Source organism: Lipotes vexillifer, unplaced genomic scaffold (assembly GCF_000442215.2).
Source record: "Lipotes vexillifer unplaced genomic scaffold, Lipotes_vexillifer_v1.1 scaffold2116, whole genome shotgun sequence".
Lineage (NCBI taxonomy): Eukaryota > Metazoa > Chordata > Mammalia > Artiodactyla > Lipotidae > Lipotes > Lipotes vexillifer.
In genome coordinates this window covers 1382396-1388792 of record NW_006791713.1, presented here as the reverse complement: position 1 = coordinate 1388792, position 6397 = coordinate 1382396, and the positions used below count along the sequence as shown (strand labels likewise).

The following is a 6397-nucleotide window of genomic DNA, read 5'->3' as shown; positions in this document are numbered from 1 at the left end:
CCAGAGGTGGGTCTGAGCAGCCATGCTAGCTTCAGCCTGCCTTGTCCAGCACAGGCCAGGCACATGACACAGACTGTTCTGAAAACGGTGAAAGATTCATCACAGAGTTTTGTTTGTTTATTTTTTGTTTTTTAAATGTTGGGCATTGAGAGCAAGACAGATTAACCTACATAGCATAGTCTAATATCTTTCACAGTATCTATCATCATTCCCATCTACACACTGATAATTTTGAATCAATTTGAGTGTAAAAAACAATCAATACCTATGAAGTTAATAAATATTAATGCGAAAGAAAGGCAGAGGTAAGTCAAGGGACTTCCATTTAACCAGACCTCATAAGAAAAAAGAAATGTGGAGCCCTCATTCGTTAATTTGTTGGGCAGATACTGCATCCTGGGTGGGATACACAAGTGTGGGTGGGGTAGGGGGAAGGGTCCCGGGCAGAAGGAACAACTGTGCGAAGGCCCTGAGGTTTTGCCAACCTGAAGAAAAAGCCACCTCAGCTAGAATGAGGCTGGGGAGAGGCCAGGCCTTGAACCACGATAGGAAATTTGAATTTCATTTGAAACATAATTTTCAAAATAAGAAAAAGTTTGCTCATGCTTCAGTGTGGAGAAGAGATGAGGGGCAGAGAGGGGATACAGGGCTCTGCTGCTGGGCGGAGGGCCGGGGCCAAAGGGATGGGGACAGAGCCTGGCTCCTGGGGGTGGAGGGGCAGTCGAGGGCCGAAGCCCAGGACGGAGCCCCGGCAGTGGCTGTCCAGGAGGGGGCTCTGCATGTGGGGGACATGCTGGGACACAGCGGACCTTCTGCCCTACACCGGGGGCTGTCTGCACACAGATGGCATTTAGGGCCTCACACGGGCACTACCGCCCAGCAAGGGCCTAGGGTGGGACTACAGCCAGGGGAACCCAGAGGTCAAGGGTTAAGAGGCCGTGTGGAGAGGGACACCTGCTTCCTGACCCTCCTTAAACCAGTGGGACCCACTGCCCTTCAGGAAACACCAGCTTACTGGGGACAAGCTGCTAGAACAGACTCCAGCTTCAAAGACCGACAAAGAGCTACTGTGAATTAAACCCGGTGTCTCACCATTCATTAGTTTATTGTTTCTTTATACACACACACACACACACACACACACACACACACACACACACACACACATTTATTTATTTATTTTATTTTGGCCGCGTTGGGTCTTCATTGCTCTGCGCGGGCTTTCTCTAGTTGTGGTGAGCAGAGGCTACTCTTCGTTGCGGTGTGCAGGTTTCTCATTGCGGTGGCTTCTCTTGTTGTGGAGCACAGGTTCTAGGCGCATGGGCTTCAGTAGTTGTGGCACACGGGCTCAGTAGTTGTGGCTCACGGGCTCTAGAGCGCAGGCTCAGTAGTCGTGGTGCACTGGCTTAGTTGCTCCACGGCACGTGGGATCTGCCCGGACCAGGATCTGCCCGGACCAGTTCTGGAGCTGCTCTCTGTGCAGACAACACACATAAGCACACAGCTGTGTTTCAGCCACAGGTGCAGCACAGCAGACGAAGGGTCTGCACTTGCTTTTCCACTTCACGATTTATCTGAGAGATCATTCTTCACCGTCACGTATGGACCTGCTTCCTTTGTTATAGTAGCTGGTGTGCACATTTCAGATGTTTATGTACGTTGGAAAATAATGTCCAAAAAGATTGCACTCACAGTATGTGAGAGTTTCTAAAAATGAGAGACCATGTTGTCATTCTCTACCCAGAAAATGAACTGAGAACAGGCATGAATTATTCATCCATCCACAGAAATGGTGAGTCAGGTAAGTGAGCAAAGCTGTGTAAGGGAAGAATATACAATTCTGCCTAAAATGTAGGTAAACTGGGACATTCTGTTTCTGATATTCATAGGCAAACTATTAAATACCAGAGAAGCACCCAGCACCCAGCTGGAGTTGAATGTGCTTCACAGAGCAAATCAGGCTCCCTGTAGGCAAACCCCAGGGCTATGGTCCAGGATGGGGCAGGCTGGGCCAGCCCCGCCAATGACCCACAGAGGGGAGAGCACCCTACAGGGGCAGGCCCTGCATTTGCAGGTCTGGGTCTAACGACTTTGGACTTCAATTTTTACTTCTTACGGAGAGGTGGTTAGATGGTAAATCAATTATGGTGTATCCATAACCATACTCTGTTGATCTTTTAAAACTTTTACATAACTAGAAATTGTCATTCATAAGAGTTTTAGAAATCTGAAAAAAAGTTATTACAAATGGGGTGAGAAACAGGTACAAATAATTTATTTAAATTTTGTTTTTAACTAATGCATAATGAATTGATTTTTTCTTAGTGTACACATGTAATCTTAGACAATGCTAATGTTCTGAGCCAGTATCAACTGAAGTCTATCCAAAAGAACCATATTTATATTGCAAACCCAGATTTTATATGGGAATCTATCAAAGAAAGGAGACTGGTGGACGTAAAGAATTACGATCCCTGTAAGTCACTGGACATCACACCAACTCCTGATCAAAAGGCAGGCAGCTCTGGTAAGTATTTCATATCAAGTGCTTAATGTATTAGAGGTTCTATAGTAAATATTTTGGTTTGTCAACGATATTATAGACAAAGGATTGTCCAGAAATACTATGAAAATAAGTAGTCTTATTATTATTTCAGAAAATGGGCAGCAAACTAGTGAGGGACAAAAGACTACTTTAGCAATAGAAATAGATTTCTCAATATTCACTCTGGTGTGGTCAGATTCAAAATGACTACAAAAACATTCATAATCTCAGAAAACCTGAAGTGTAATTTTTTTTTACTCTATGCAAAATTTTATTGCAGTCATACAAAGGTTACATTAGGTCAAATACAACAAATACTATGATGCAGTTTTACATTTATTAAACTACAGTTCAAAGCTTAAATTTACACATTCTACATACACTAAACGTATCTACTGAAGTCACACTGTTCTTCCACTGACATTTGATATATGTGAGTGAAAGACATTAACTTTACAGACTTTTTAACATGAACCCTTAATATAAAACTGTGTACTACTTGTATGTAAATGGTTTAATGGGGAACCTAGTCAATGGGCTTCCGTTGCCACTCAGTCATCCATTTTGTTGCATATTTTATTTTAAATGCTTAAGGGGTAGGGCAAACTGGTAAGTTTAAATCTGGATACATTACCTAAATCTCCCAATTACCCCCAGTGAATTATAGATGAAAGCTGATTTCATCTGGTTCCAAATACCTATTACTAATAGTTTTTGTTTCCAAGAGAATTAACAGAATAAGATTGTTCACACTTTTTCCTCACTGGAACGTAGACCAGACAAGCTTCCCCTGCGACTTCAGATCTAAAGAAGTGTTAACACCTGTTTAAACTTCAGTGGAGAAGCTGTCTTGTAGCCTCGGCCGAGCGAATGAAGGCACAAAGAAGAATCTTTCATCGTTGTGTCTGATGTGATTCCAGCATCCTGCATCTCATGCCAATCACTGAATAACATCATGTAATAAATGGCTGGCCTGTGAAAAATCATTAAAAGCAGATGGTTCATGGAAAGAATTTTCTCCCATGTTATCAGAGAAAAGCCAATCTCCCACATACAAGAAGAGAGTTTGCCACCATTTGATCAACCTCATCACGGGATGGACTGCAAGGGCTGCTTGTAAATATCTTCCTTGTATTTCTTGTGAATGGGATGGTATTTAAGTCCTTAGACAGTTTACTTGCAACATAACCATAAACAACATCATTCATATAATACATGAAGGCTGGTTCATCACTTCTGGTTTTTCTATTCCAGAGAAAAATGTATCATTTTCAACAGCTTTCCTTGCAATGATGTTAACAGCAAATGTAAATGCAAAAGACACACAGTATCTTCCAGGTCCTGAAGTTATCCTAACGCCAGATCCTTCAGGAAAGTGGGCATCAAGCAAAGGGCTGGCAACATGATCAACCTCTTCCAGCTGAAGTTTGTTCCTGTGACGTCCCCACCAATGTCTAACATGTTCATTGTGGAGCCAAGTTCTCCAGCCATGTCACACACGCTGGGCATCTGATAGAGTATGGGCATATACTTGAGATTCTTTGCAGACCCTTGAAACATGAAACTTAACCCCATTTTTTAAATCATATATTATCTCATTTATTTTTATTTATTTATTATTTTTATTTGGCTGTGCGGGGTCTTAGTTGCGGCCTGCGGGATCTTCTGTTGCAGCATGCAAACTCTTAGTTGTGGCATGTGGGATCTAGTTCCCTGGCCAGGGATTGAACCTGGGCCCCCTGCATTGGGAGCACAGAGTCTTAGCCACTGGGCCACCAGGGAAGTCCCCTAAACCCCAGTGATTTAGACATCAAGTTCCTTAGCACATTCCAAAAACATGCCTACTGCTCTTCAGGGTAGTGTCACACTTCACATTACAGTGTTCACCTCCAGTATTACCTTCTGCTGCCATAGGTAGTAAGGCCCTAAGGGAAGGGGAGGAAGATGGCCCAGCTGCTCTACATCAGCAGCAGCACACGTGGAGCCTGCAGAGTGTAGAGGTGTGTGGATGTTGCCAGCACCCCCAGATCCAGGACAGATGAACCAAGTGAACCTAATGAAATACAGTCTTGGCATTTGGGTGATGGTGTGCAGTTTTCTTCAACTGGACTTCATCATCACATGTCATGATATTCACTCCAACTTTTGCTGCATACTTTATTTGAGATGCTTGCTTGCAAGTACTTGTGTAAATTATGTTTTCTGGAGATACACCCAATTCTTGCACTGCAGCCATGTCAGTTTTACTGGAACAAAGCAAGTCCAGATCCAAGAGCTGCCAAGATCTCAAGTACAGCTGGAGTGGAGTGGCACTTTACCACGTAGGATGGCTTTATCTGAGCCACTTTGTTCTGCCACCGACTGCGTTTCTTCACAGTCTTTCCAAGATCTCCCACAAAAAGGTGCATTTTCTCCTGTCAGGGTATGTTCATAAACATAGTCATCAATAACATTTGCAAGGTGTGTTCCTTCATCCGACAGGCCAGCTGAGCAGTTTGCATTGCACATCTCAGCCATGTTGCAGAAAGCTTAGAGTCATAACCCAGGCAAAACGAGAGACAGGCCACTAAGCCTTCTGTCTGGGTCCTTAGAATATGCAACCCAACAGACAAGCTAGGAGATGACCCCACTCTCAGCTGGGTTCCCAACGTGGCTCGCCGTTGATGTCCGAATGCTCTCTGCACAGCACTTCTCCTTGGCCTGCAGGTGGTTGTGTGCGTGGTCAGAAAGCTCACGTTGAGATAATAGCCCAAAGCATCTTCTCTTTGTTTGGTGGAATTTTTAAAGAGGGATGTGGTTGCCTTGAGCTGAAACACCCAAGGTGGCTGGAGGGCGCCCAGGCCTGTGGAGAGAGAGTGTGGGTCACACATGCACCACACCAGCTGTGCTCTCCAGTAGAAAATTGTCTCCTTTATAAACCCAAATTTTAGTTTGGAATCTGGCCCATACGAAAGCCTCTGGACATAGAGAAATGCACTCCTCATCAAAAGTCAAGCAGTTTTTGCAAATCAAAACCACAACAAGGTATCACTCACACCAGTCAGAATGGCCATCATCGAAAAGTCTACAAATAACAAATGCTGGAGAGGGTGAGGAGAAAAGGGAACCCTCCTACACTGTTGGTGGGAATGTAAATTGTTACGGCCACTATGGAGAACAGTATGGAGGTTCCTTAAAAAACTAAAAATAGAGTTGACATGTGATCCAGCAATGGATTTCACTGCTTGATCTTTATCAGAAGAAAATATAAACGTTAACTGGAAAACGTACCTGCACCCCAGTGTTCATAGCAGCACTATTTACAATAGCCAAGACATGGAAGCAACCAAAGTGTCCATCAACAGACAAATAGATAAAGATGTGGTGCATGTATACAATGGAATACTACTGGGCCATAAAAAATAATAAAATTCTGCCAATTACAACAACATGGATGGGCCTGGAGGGCATTATACTCAGTGAAATAATTCAGACAGAGAAAGGCAAATACTGTATGTTTCCACTTATATGTGGAATGTAAAAAATAAAACAAACGAATGAAGATAACAAAACAGAAATAGACTCACAGATATAGAGAATCAACTAGTGGTTACCAATGTGAAAAGGGCAGGGGGGAGGGGCAGGATAAGGGTAGGGGATTCAGAGGAGCAAACTACTGTGTATAAAATAATTAAGGGGCTTCCCTGGTGGCACAGTGTTTGAGGGTCCGCCTGCCAATGCAGGGGACACGGGTTTGTGCCTTGGTCCAGGAGGATCCCACATGCCGCGGAGCAGCTGGGCCCGTGAGCCATGGCCGCTGAGCCTGCGCGTCCAGAGCCTGTGCTCCGCGACAGGAGAGGCCACAACAGTGAG

General features: G+C 44.1%; 1 non-coding gene and 1 pseudogene across 1 annotated transcript; both read right to left on the bottom strand.

Moving 5' to 3' along the window:
• Positions 1 to 3371: 3371 nt before the first annotated feature.
• LOC103073621 (antizyme inhibitor 1 pseudogene) lies at positions 3372 to 5062 on the bottom strand (annotated as a pseudogene).
• TRNAG-CCC (transfer RNA glycine (anticodon CCC)) lies at positions 4255 to 4327 on the bottom strand. Its single transcript has one exon. It is a non-coding gene; the product is annotated as a tRNA-Gly (tRNA).
• Positions 5063 to 6397: the final 1335 nt, after the last annotated feature.